General features: G+C 36.5%; 1 protein-coding gene across 1 annotated transcript in view; it reads right to left on the bottom strand.

The window, feature by feature from the left end:
• Window positions 1–14,259, bottom strand: part of LOC114513858 (NKG2-A/NKG2-B type II integral membrane protein-like) — a 260,653-nt gene that overhangs the window by 199,290 nt on the left and 47,104 nt on the right.

Here is a 14,259-nt window from a genome sequence, read left to right as displayed (position 1 = left end):
ACTGTGCTAATATGATAACTTTGAAAATTATGTAGCTTTCTGGATCTTTGTTATTGGTGAGAAATTGTTCTTCTTCATTGTGGCAAGAGCTACAAAAATTAGAGTCATTCTTAAAAATTAATCTAAACAAATCATAACACCTTGAAATATGATGGTTTGTTTAGAATAATGTGCAATAAAATTTATTTTGCCAAGAAAAGTTAATATGTAATAACCATTCAGGGAAAATATGTTAAAATTCTACAGAATAAAATTCACTGTGTCTTAAAATTATTTTGCTTAACCAATCTCAAAATTAATTTATATTTCTAAAGTCTTCCAGCCTTTGAAAACATGTGCTTGGGTTATGAAATCAGAATACATGAATGTCTATGAAATACTCTACAAGCATTATTAGTCATGCATTTAGCAAATTAAAGATAACCATTCTACATTTAGTCTAAATGCATAACTTAAATGAGAGTTCTATAACATCATGAAGTATTTAGTGGCACTGATGAATATTAAAGTGAAAAGTCCCATATAATCTTACAAAAATTTATTTACACTGATAACAACTTTTGTTATATATGTATACATATATTCATAAATTACTTTCTAAAATCATTCTGATATTTATTCCAGGAGAAATTCAGAATAACAATTTTGGATTTAGTCTAAAGATATACATTAACATGAGAGTTAATTCTATAATATTATGAAGTGTTCAGAGGCACTGGTGAACATAAAAATCATGAAATTTTAACTGAACACAATTTGTATAAAAAATAAAATTTAACCTACATATGTGCATAGGTATATACATATATCAGCACAATACCTATGCACACTAACAGGTTGATACACACAAAACAAAAAGTGGTCATAAATTTCTGGGGAGAAGGTTATACCTCTCATCCTCAACTATTTGTGCCCATATTAAACAAGCCCACAGATGATCTCACCTACTACAACAAATCCGTAAAACTAATTAACAAAACAAACAAACAAGCAAAATAGAACCAGAAACATTGAAATAAAGAACAAATTGACAGTTACCTTAAGGGAGATGGGAGGGGGATAATGGGGAAAAGAAGGGGAAGGGTCATCGAAGAACATGTATAAAGGACCTATGGAAAAAGACAACAGGGGTATGATTGAGAGTGTGGTGTGGGCATGGGTGAGGCGAGGGAAGGTGGTGGGGGAAAGTGGAGATTACCACGCTTAAACAACAATAAAAAATAAATAAAATACAAAAATAAAAAACACACAAGCAAATATATCCAGTTTCTACTGCCTAGGATGTCAATGAATGTAACCACTTTTTTTTTTGGAGTAAGAATGACATTTGTTCATCTTTTAGAGCAGTAGGACACTTAAGCCAATTAGCCAGAATTGGTATGGTGATTATTTTATTCATTTATTTTTTATCCTCATACTAGGATATGTTTATTGATTTTAAGGAGATAGGAAGGGAAAGAAAGAGAGTAAACTGTGATGTGAGAGAGAAACACTGATGAGTTGCTTCCCATACACGCCTTGAACAGGGATTAAATGATGCAACTTGGGTATGAGCCTTGACCAGGAATCAAACCTGCTATATTTCTGTATACCAAATAAAAATCAAATCAGCTGAGACACTGAGCCTGGGGTGGATATGGCAATTTTAAATATATAATTCTTTACATTGTTGTATAAGAAGAAAGCACTCTCCTACAATCATTAGTTATAAACATTTATTGACATATTTTATAATTTACATTCTCCCACCAAAATGTATTATATTTTTGCCTTCCATAGAACACAGAAAAATATAAACTATACTAATATCAGAACTTTGAAAATCATAATGTATATTTTTCCATCCTTGCTACTGTGAACAAATTGCTCCTCTCTAGTTTTATAGTACCTAGAAAATGTTACACTGATTCCCAAAATAAAAATTCACGCTGATATAATTAAAACATCACAATTTTAGTTTCTTAGTTTGAAATTTGGTTCAATGCTTAAGAGCAGAGAAATCTGAAATAAAATTGATTCCACCAAAACAACTAATAAAAAAGTAAAAATTAGGGGAAGCATATTTCAAAAAAAACTCTAGGATCACACTTCACCATTTCTTACAATATTGGTTTAAACAATCTCAAGAATTAATTTGTATTTCTCAATAAAATCTTTTAGATTTCTAAAGCATATATTTAAGTAATGAAGTCAAAATACGAAAATAGATGTAAAAAGCTCTCTGCAATCATTCTCTTATTTATGTGCATGACAAATTCAGATACACATTCCACATTTAACTAAATGCTTACTTTAAAATGAGAGCTCTATTCCATAATATATTAAAATGTTTAGAGGAACTGAGATACAATAAAGTGAGAAGTTCTCTTAAAATATTTCCAAAGCTTACTTACAGAGAATCACTGTTACTACAGTGTACATCAAGATAAAGCAGATGACTCCCAGGATGCCAGCAATGATCTTCTCTGGTGGTGATGGTGAATCTGCAGCAAGAGAAAAACAAATGGAGACGTTGGTTGGACAGATTTCAAAGAGAACCCAAATGAACAAGGATCCATATAAATAAACTTGAACCATCCACAAACCAAGTCTTCCACTGCAATCTTCCCCCCAGATTATAACACTGCTTAGGAAATATAACCCTCCTTGCGTTGCTGGTCAAACTCTACAAAGATTACAATGATGTCTGAATGAATAAATTCGTCCTCATATTTCAGTGGAGACACTGTTTTGCAACTTTAAGCTCTCATCTTCACAAATGAAAAAATATGTCAGCTACTTCCCTACTCTTTCCCCCACACTTCTTCATGTCAACTGCACATCTCACAACAGTTATACTGTGTGTCTGTTAAAAGTGTCACCTTTTCAATGGTTCTTGTCATTCCTTGAAGATCTTGAGAAGCATTTGGAAACTCTATTTCCACAGAGGACATTTGCTGTTCATTTTGTAAAATGGAACTTTTTATGCCCTTGCCAAAAAAAATTTTGCTGTCTCCTGGAGTCCTTAGCCAGATTCAGATCCATCTCTGCAGCTGAGTAACGTCAGGGATGATGCCTATGATGACAGCACTCACTTCATTGTTAATACGTGATGTGAATACCAACAAGATCTCCAGGAGAGTCATGTGGGTAGAGTCTGAGATAAGAAATAGTACTGACTTTGTATTTGACCAACATGAAGTCTTGTTTTCATTTACTTAGAGATTTTTTTTTAAGTTTTTAAAAAAGATTTTATTTATTTATTTTTTTTAGAGAGGGAAGGGAGGGAGAGAGAGAGAGAGAAAAGTTAATGTGCAGTTGCTGGGGGCCGTGGCCTGCAACCCAGGTATGTGCCCTTGTTACAGCATGCAGCCAAGAGGGGGGACCCCAAATGGGCATTTAAAATGGGGTCCAGAACTCAAGGTGTCCAGGAGATTTTTGGATGTCCTCACTCCCACTCCCCAGGTGTGGGTTGGGGGAAGGGACAAATGGAGCAGGGCCATTGAGAGCTGTTTTGCATAGCAACAGCCTTGCAGCTAACCTCTGGTGTGGTCATTTAACATATCTGTGGCCTTTGGCTGGTCACTTAGATATGTTAAATAGCTGTGGCCAAGCCCTGAGCTAAGGGAATGGAAGTAACTCCCCCACCAAGATGTGACTGGGGGCAGGCCCCCTGAGCTACAGCGCCTGAGTTGGAGCTTGGAGAAGATTGGCTCCAGGACATGGGGCCATACCTGCCCAGACTCATGATGGCAGTCCAGTAAAGCTGGAAGGATATGAGTTCTGGCATGTGAAGCCAAGCGTGGGAGGATCGGAAATGGGGCTGTAGAGGAAGACGGGCATGGGGATTTAAACCGAGACACGGCAGCCATTGAGAGAGAACCATGCGGCTGTGGAAGTGCAGAGAAGATCACAGCTATTGAGGAGAGAGAACCATGCAGCTTTAGCAGAGTGAGGACTCCCACAGCCCTGCAAGAGAGAACCACGCGGCCTTGACAGAGTGGGGACCCCCACAGCTTTAGAAGGGGAACCACCACCTGGTTTTAGCAGAGATCCCTGCGACTCAGCTGAGGGTGCCGGGAACCCAGGGAGGTCTCCCAGTCGAGATGGAGTACTAACTGGGAAGAACCAGAGGACTGCCTGAGCCATGGACTTCTATTTCCTTTCCTGAGATACGGCACTCTGGACTGGGCAAAGGGGGAAGGGAGGAAGGACTGTGTCTGTTTGTGGGTGTTTCAAGGGACTTTGGATTTTTTGTTAAAGACATTAGGTCACTACTTTAAGTTTGTAGAGCATTAAATAAACATTTCCTTTCCTTTTCACAAATCTCTGGCATTGAGAGACGCCTTTCCTCTGGCGGTGGATATAACAGACCTGGGGGCTTCTTTCAATAATAGTATATCCTCCCAGGCCCCCCTTGTTTGTTCTGTAACACCCTGACTGGGAATCGAACCTACGATGCTTTTGTTCTCAGCCCACGCTCAATCCACTGAGCTACGCCAGACAGAGGGCATTAACTTAGAGATTTAAAGAGGTGTTTCTGCGAGAATAATGGTTTTTATTTTTTTTATTTTTTATTTAAGTTATTTTATTGTTGTTCAATTAAAGTTGTCTGTATTTTCTCCCAACCCTTCCCCCACCACCTCCAAACCCAACTCCCTCCCTTGCTTCCACCCTCCCCATTGGTTTTGTCCAAGTTTTCTTTATAGTAGTTCTTGAAAACCTTTCTCCCCACTGTCCCCTTCCCCTCCCCTCTGGCTATTATTAGGTTGTTCTTAATTTCAATGACTCTGGTTATATTTTGTTTGCTTTGTTCCTTTGTTGATTACATTCCAGTTAAAGGTGAGATCATATGGTATTTTTCTTTCACCACCTGACTTGTTTCACTTAGCATTATGCTCTCCAGTCCCATTCATGCTGTAGCAAGGGTATAAGCTCCTTCTTTCTCTCTGTTGTGTAGAATTCCATTGTATAAATGTACCATAGTTTTTTGATCCACTCATTTGCTGATGGGCACTTAGGTTGAGACTAATGGTTTTGAAAATGATATTCTGTGTTTGACATGATATTATTGGTTGAAGCAATGAAAAGTGACAAGTTAGTGAAGAATAAAGTAGTTCAGAATAATATCTTTATAAAGTCATATTCCACTGAAACATTTTAACACTGTCCGAATAACTGAAAACTAAAATGCTGTATGACATTTTAGTTTTCTACAGCTCTTTAGCTCTCTGACCCTGTCTCAGAATAGGCCTTCCGAGTTCCTTGTTATCTATTGTTTGATCCTTACTTCCTGGCAATGAGTAATGAGCTTTACCTGAATTCTTATGCAAACGAATCCAATAAAAGCCTGCTCAGGTGGGAGACCTGGGCGCTCTCCCTTAGGGACTCTCTCCCCTAGGGAGGGTGGTCATGGCACTCTCCACTAGAAAGAGTGGCCATTCTGTCCCTATTTCCCCACAGGACTCGGTTGTCTCTGTGTATGTTTTTCTCGTGTTTCAACCAGCCATCCTCAGCGATCCGTGGTCACTGCCGGTCAATGATCACAACATGCATCGATTTTAAAGACAATTTCTAAATCCAATAATATTTAAAGATTGAGTGTTCTAAAGTGGGAGGAATAGTACTGTTAGCATATGTGGTAATTAAGAACAATTAATTAATATAATTTGGTCACTTACAATTAGGTCAAAGGGCAGAAGAGGTGCTATCAAATATTTGATTTTGGATAACTAAGGTTCTGAGAGATCAATTAAATTTTAATGAAACATTTTATATGTTGAAAATGTTACATAATACAATAAAGCTACTCAAAGTTCAATAAATAATAAAAGCAACAGAATATCAAAGGATTTTTAAATATACTTTTTACCAGTAACTTGTAATTTATGTAATGGTTAAGATATGAAAACACAGAAAATGATAAATAAACATGTTATAGATCATTTATGGAGGAAACTATTGCTGCAAATGTCAAGAAAGATTCCTCATCTATCACACTCTGTGAAGGTAAGTTCAGTGGGCAGGACAATGTAATAAATGAGGAAATGTAATTTAATAATTCAGTCATTGGACGCAGCAGTCAGTGAGATTTGGAATACAGTCTGGCTTTCAAATCACAATGTTTGACCTTTAGGAATTAGTGTCTAGCAACATTGTTTGCTAATTACAGTGGGAATGAAAATATGTGACATACAATGCATATAAAACACAATCCTCAATCTAACATTTATAAGCTTTCCAAAGTCACTTAATTTAATTATTATAACACAGTTGACATGTTACTACTTTTACTTATATCAGACAGTGTAACAATTCCTGCCACAGGAGCATCTTATCAATGTGGCATCTCTTGCTGCAATGTTTTGTTCAATTTCTAAAAATCATTTGATTATTTATAATTAAGTTTAAATAACCATCTACATAGACTACTAAATCCTGATTTTTGCTGCAAGTCAAACAGCTTTTATTTAACTAAAATGCATTTTTGAAGAATTGTGTTTGATCTTCATGATTTGATGAATTCATTTTAATAATCTATTTTTATGGTCTGGATTAAATATGAAGTAATACACATATATTATTGTATCTCTTAATTACAAAATCCAAAGTTAACTGATCCTTGTCATGATGTTTACAGCTTTCCATTTAAGTTATCCTGATTTTCAAACTGAAATAGGCATGTGGCATGCTTCCTAGCAATTTTCCACAAGCAAAAATTTGATTTTTTCCATATTTTACTCTTTACCCTAAAGTATACAGAAATGAATATTAGTGTTTTCTTTGACTTGATTGTGTATTAATTGTACTTCATCTATATCACATCTAGCATTTGTAATTCCCATTAAAATGAATCCGGTCAGTACAGAGACAGGAGAGTAGAGACACATACCTCTGGGAGCCAGAAAGCAGTGCATCCTTCACAGGAGACCTGCTGACTATAAGCAGTGTCTATGGACCTCACAGACTGCCCCCTGAACACTGAGAGTGAGGCAAAAGTAGATTTCTCATCACTGTGTCATTTAAAGTTTGAACAGGAAATTCTTACACTTGGGAAATTTTAAGATGGCTTATCTCATCACACACCTCCAAAATATAGGAGACTGTGAGCTTCTAGAGTGTCATTTAGTTTGTGAATTCATAAGTGCCTCTGAGAAATCACTTGTGCATTCCCAAAGATTTCTGGAACAAAAACTTGTCCACCCTACTCTCAACTTACCTACATCTTAAAATTTACAAACACTGAAGATTTAGGCCTTCTTAAGAGTATGTTAGATGTTGCAATCCTACCCTTGGACAATGTTACTAAATATTGGCCTTACTTAAATTTATTTATATGCTCACTGTCTCTTAGTTATAGTGGAAAAAAATAAAATCGTAATCCCATTAGCAATAGGTACTCAATGATATTTGTCACTAATATTCTGAGGGATGACTGCATGTTCAACTTAGGAGAACTGTCACAAATATTAATGCCTAAACTTACATCCTCAAATTCTTTGTCCTTGTTTTTTAAATGGTTGCATTAAATTTGTTGTTTTTATATAAGGAATTTATATTTCCCCAGACAAAAATAAGTGTGTCTGAAAGAGAAAACATTAAAAAACATTGCACTATACTATAACATAAGAGATTGAAATATGAAATTGCTACTCGTAATATTCATTAATTCATCCTCTAATCATAAAGAGCTGTCTGTATTTTAATAGATATATTTGTTGTAAATTAGAAAAGCCAATTTGTTTTCTTCCTACATATCACTATAGTTATAACTATGCAGGAAGAAAACAAATATAATAAAATTTTCATGGAACCAAACTGGGGGAAGGCACAAACAGTGGTTTTGATAACACAAGAGAAATGACACATGAATCTGAGAAGAAATAAAACATTAAATGTCAGTCATTTAGTGTGTATCAAATGGAATTATTTTAATCAGTCTCATGTTGTATCAAAAAAAGAGGAAATGTTTATCCATCATTGGTAAGTTATAATGGAAAGTATCATATGGCCCAGGAATCCCACTTCTGGTTACATATCCAAATAAATGGACACAATTATTATGAAGAAGTACCTGTATTCCCAGGTTCTTTGAAGCATTATTCACCATAATTAAAGTATGAAAGCAACCTAAGTGTGTTTAATGGATGAATGGATAAAAAGAAGTTATACACGCACACACAATGAATTATTATTCAGCCATGAGAGAAAGAGATTTTTCTCACTGATGACCAGGATGAACCTGAAGGCATTGTGCTAAGTGAAATAATTGAGCCAAAGAAAGACTAATGCTGCATGGTATCATTTATATGTGAAATTTAAAAATAAACTCAGAGACTAATGGTTGTCAGGGGCTGAGAGTAAGAATACAAGGAGAAGCAGGTAAAAGGTACAAACTTTCAACTGTAAGAGGAAGAAGTCTAAGGATCTAATGTATCACATGGTGGCTACAGTCGATAATGCTGTATCACATAACTGAGGGTCACCCAGACATGGATCTGAAATGTTCTTACCAACGGGGAAAAAGTTAACAAATAAAGCAAAAATTGTAAGACTTTCAATTGATATGCAACCCTGCAGTGTATGAGACATTCTAAAAGGTAATTCTACAAATAGGTAGTTACAAAATTGTCATGAGGATGTAAAGGATAGGAAATATAGTCCATAATATTCAGATAATCACATCAAGTGGGGGATGGGGAGTACACTTATTCGAGGATCACTTCACAGGTTATATAAGGGTCTGGTCACTATGCTGTGCACCTGAAACTACTCTACAATAATATTGAGGGTTAACTGTAATTGAAAATAAAAATTAAAGTAAAATTGCATTTGCAAAAATAAAAAGAAATTCTGTAGTGTGGTTTGATCTCATGGTATAAGTGTAATTTTTGAAAGCCACGTGAACAACATCATTACTTATTACCTGCTATATTCTGAAAATAATTGAGTTCAGAATATCATGGGGTGAAAAGTATGGTCTTTAAACCATGCAATTCATTAACACAAAAGAACAGGAAGGCCAACACACTTTTCCTAAGGCTATGATATGCTTGTGCATTTGGGTAAAAAAAAAATGAGGTTCCAGAAGTTTTTCTATTTTGGGAGGGAAAGGTAAAAATATTTAAAGTTTTAAGCTTAATTTTGGGGAAACCCACTTTTTAATTTACTTATCAGATAAAATGAAGAAATGTGTTCATAGCATCAAAAAATTTATTTACATTACAGCATTGGAGAGAGAATCATCATCTGACTGATGTTTTTACTCTAAACAATTGCCTTAGCATGTGATGTAGTCCAAACTGAGTTATCGGAAAAATATCCACTCAAAAGAAAATTATGCAGTCTCAGGTATGCCATATGTTGCTGCTCTTTTTGCAATTATTTTTTCTCTGCTTTTCACTCCCTTCCTAAATTGTCAAAATCAGTAAATGTTACAGGATAGTGAAAATATGGCATTATTCTCAGAAACATAAACAGGCAAAGAATCACCATTTGGTCAGGTCTCTACACTTATCTTCTAAGATCTTATGTATTTTCAGAGAGAGGGGAGAGGAAGCAGAGAGGGAAAGAAACATAATGTCTGGTTGCCTGTCACACGCCCCCTACAGGGGACCTGGCCTGCACCTAAGCATGTGGTCCTCATGGGGAATCAAACCAGGGACCCTTTGGTTTGCAGGCAGCCACTTAATCCACTGAGCCATACCAGCCACCACATTGTCTCTCCACTTCTTATGTGGTTAGTACAAAAGTATCTTTTAAATAAATCATATCATTGCCACGTGCTGAATGTTATGAAGGAACTATGGAAAGTGTAGCTGGTCATCTTAAGCAGGTAATAAAACAGACACATTGTAAACTATACAAATTGTAGCTCTCAGTCTTTGAAAATGAGGTTTATTAAACATAGGATTTGCCTTCAAATCAATTTAAATTATGATGCTTTCTGTTTTTCATTGTTGTCCAGTTACAGTTCTCTTCATTTCCCCCATGTTGCTCTCCCCTGCTCCACCTACCCTTGTTTCCACAGTCAATTCCCACCCTGTTGTCTGTGCCCATGGGTCCTTCCCACACATTCCTTCACTAGACCCCGTTATGTCCATCTCGCATCCCCTTCTGCCACTGTCAGTTTGTTCATTATTTCTATGTCTCTAGTACTATTCTGTTCTTTTGTTTTGTCCATTAGGTTCCACTTATCAGTGTGATCCTATGGTATTTATCTTTCACAGACTGACTATTTTCACTTAGGATACTCTTCTGCAGATCCATCCATGCAGTCATGAAGGGTAGGACTTCCTTCTTTTTCCTACAGTGTAGTATTCCATTGTGCAAATGTCCCACAGTTTTTTGATCCACTCATGTACTGAGGGGCACTTTGTCTGCTTCCAGCTCTTGCCTATGGCAAATGGCACAGCTATGAACATAGGGGTGCATTAGTTCTTTTGAATAGGTGACTCAGATTCCTACCATATATTCCCAGCAGTGGGATGGCTGGATCAAAGGCCGTTCCATATTAGGTATTTATTAGCCATTAATATTTGCAAAGAGGGCAACAACATACAATGGAGTGCACAGCCTCATCAATTAATAGTGCTGGGAGAACAGGACTGCTACATGTAAGAAAATGAAACTAGACCACAAACACATACCATATACAAGAAAAAACTAAAAGTGGATAAAAGACAAATATAAGTTGTGACACCCTAAATGTCCTAGAGGAAATCAGTTGAGAGAAGTTCAGATATCCCATGTAGCCATATTTTTGCCAAGGTATCTCCTAGTGCAAGGGAAATTAAATAAAAATAAATAAATCAGACTGAATCAAACTAGAAAGTTTCTGCATGACTAGAGAAACCATCATCAAAATGTAAAGAAGTGACTTTGTAGGAGAACATATCTTCCAATGACACATCAGACAAGGGTTTGATCCCCAAAGTATATAAAAATCTCACATGAATCAAAACCAGGAAGACAAACTATCCAGTTAAAAAATAAGCAAAGGAGCTGAATTCAGGTTTTCCAAGGACACACACATCGCCCATGGACATATGAAAAATGCTCAATATCAATATCCGTGAGAATGATGCAAATTGAAACCACATTGAGATACCACCACAAAACTGTCAGATGACCATCAACAATAAGTGAGCAAACAAGTCCTGGTGAGGATGGGGAGAAGAGAACTCTAGTGCACTGTTGGTGGGAATGCTCACTGGGGCACTCACTGTGGAAAGCAGGGCAAAATTACCTTCAAACCACTAAACATGTTTGTTATGTTTTAAAGCGTGAAGAACACTGAAAGACTTGAAATGTCATGGAGACATGGTTGTCAGTGGACTGTTGCTTCTCATTTTATGACAGAACATTTTCCTCCTCTCTTCTGAGAGCCTTCACATTAGTCCCCATGTTTATCAAGCACATGGCTGCAATTGAGTTTTTAGAAACACCAAACCATATACTGTCTTCAGTTACAAATATATTCAGACAAAAGACTTAGATATTAGCCCTGGCTGGTGTGGCTCGGTGGATTGAGTGGCAGCCTATGAACCAAATGGTCATTGGTTTGATTCCCAGTCAGGGCACATGTCTGGGTTGCAGGCCAGGTCCCCAGTGGGGGATGCATGCATGGCAACCATATTGGATGTTCCTCTCCCTCTCATTCTCACTCCCTTCCCCTCTCTCTAAAAATGTGACCTTATCCAATAGGGCCTCTGCAAATATAAACAAATTAAGGTAAGGTCATACTGGTGTTAGAAAGCCTTAATTAATACATATGATATCTTATAAGAAGAGGGACATTTGGACACAGAGACAGACATACAGGATGAGAACAATGAGATGACAGAGGCTGAGACTGAGGTAAGATGTTTGGAAGCCAAGGGATGCCAAGGACTGAGGGCTCCACCCAATACTAAGAGAAATGCTTGGTCCAGAGTCTCCCCTGGATCTTCAGAAAAGATAGCATTGTTGACCCCTTGTTTTCAGAGGTTAAGGTTCCAACTGTGACATTAAAAATTGTTGGTGCAAGCCAGAAAACATTAAAATACATGAGTATAAGACTCATGGCCAGGGACAACGGGGTGGGGATAGACTTAAGGGTGGGTGGACATGGGAGGGCAACTGGAAAAATGGAGGTATGACAGCACTTGAACAACAATAAAAAAGTAAAAATAATAAAAAATAAAATAAAAATGAAGTATATCATGTTTGGAGGTATAAGTGTTGCATGAAAGCGTTTAGGACAAAGTTAGAAGAACTTTGCAATGGAAAGTTCTGTGAAGTTCTTGCGAAGGAATGCAATGAGGAAGAAAACTGCAATATCATTGGGTTCCACTGGGGACATAATATTCAGCTGAAGACAAGAAGTTGGTGTAAACACTAAACCTTAATAAATTTGATGCTAATCATCACAGTGTACAAGTGATATGGTCTCAAACACATTATCCATTCTCATAGATTGTCATTTATTTCTCTTTTTGTTATTTAAACTGAAGATCTATGAGGGCAGAGCATTTAAGACAGACTCTTCAGCCTCTGTGATGCTGCTGTCAGAGTCATTTTATGTCAGAGAAGTAGCTGTTGAGACGAATGGGGCTTTAACCATATACACAAAAGTTACCATTTTCCCAAGATCATCCAAAGAAGTATGACCAGTTTTGGGTTTTGTTTTTTTTTTGGAATGTTGGCTTTCATGTACTAATCCTATTCAGACTTATTCTCCTGGTCATTTCATTTGATGATTTATTTTCAAAAGTTTAATGATTTCTATTTGTTTCCCTATATTGCCAAGAGGTACTTAAAATTTGAGAAATTATTCTTATCATTAAATGATGATTCTATTGATGTGTAAATTGATTGTGTTAAAATACGAGGACACATACCTGGCAGTATTGAAGTGATGTGAGGACCAGTGTGGCTCTGCAGTCCAAGAGGATATGTCATATTCTGACCCCTGGGATTTCCATAACCCCCACAACGACGGGGTCATAACTACTAAGACACTACTCCTGTCTGCACGTATTTCTATGGCTATTATTGTACATTATATATTTTTTTTCTGTGAACCTACATTTCCTTTCTCTTACCATTATGACAAGAGTATCCTTTGCAGAAAATGAACAAGGTTGTCCACGTGACTGGTTTGGTTAATATAAGGTTTGTGTAAGTAACAGCTTATGAGTTCAGAGCACAGGCATTAAGTAGCACATTTCTGCTAGTTCTGTCCAGAGTGGCTAATCCCTGCTCTGTGAATCACATATCAGGTAGCCCATTGTTCAGAGAATAAAAGATATAAAAAAGACCTGAACTGAATCTGTGGTCTGGAGCTAAGCCCATACATGCTCAGCCTATATCACCTGAAAGCCAACCAAACCACACAACTGAAAAAAATAGATTAAAATGATAGTTATTTGCAAATGCCAACACAACTGGGTTGTTTGTAACACAATGTCAGCTATTAGATACAATTCAATATACATATCACATGAAATGAATTTTGAATATTCACATATTTCCTCTATATGAACATAATGAATATATAGAGAGAGTATAAATACTACATATTCAAACAGAAGAATATAGGCAACTATTAATTTATTTTGCATGTAAAGAACAAATATAGGAGCTCTCCCATTGTAATTGAATTATAGTGAAACTATCACTTAATAATGTCAAATTGATCAGTTTCTTCCCACATTCTGTAAATAACTGATGTTTCATTTACATGGACATGTTATCATTTTAATATTTATATCATCATTTTTAACATTGTATTTTTTCTATCAATGTAGGTTTCTAACCATAGTAATTAATAATGTCAAAAGGGAAAGACAAAGAATTTAATAAAACAAGATACTTTCAAAAATAACTAAAATCCAGTACAGGAAAAAAACTATATAGAAGAGATATCAAAGGACACTAATTATTGCCCAATGAATCTACTAGAGGCTACCAAAAAATGACTACAATCATTTATAATGATGCATGTAAAGATTCAGAAGACATTTGTGTTGGTTCTGTTCTCTGAGCAAGTGAACTATAGTCACATGGCTTTTGTTATAGAAACTTTGGGGTTACTGCATAGTAACAGTGAGTGCCAATTAAGAGTTTAGTACTCTCTGCCCAAATCTATGATTTGCACTTTTTGAGATCATGGCGCCAGATCCTACAACCTCTTCTCCAATCAGCTCACTTGATGTTTTCTCAGTGAAGGGCACTGGGAGAAAGGACTCCTCTTCCTGGTTTCATGCTGTTTTCTCTCCTGTGGCTCCAGTGCTGTGG

The sequence above is a fragment of the Phyllostomus discolor genome, chromosome 2, assembly GCF_004126475.2.
Source record: "Phyllostomus discolor isolate MPI-MPIP mPhyDis1 chromosome 2, mPhyDis1.pri.v3, whole genome shotgun sequence".
Taxonomy (NCBI): domain Eukaryota; kingdom Metazoa; phylum Chordata; class Mammalia; order Chiroptera; family Phyllostomidae; genus Phyllostomus; species Phyllostomus discolor.
The sequence above is the reverse complement of the archived record's forward strand: the minus strand, read 5'-3'. Positions and strand labels throughout refer to the sequence as shown.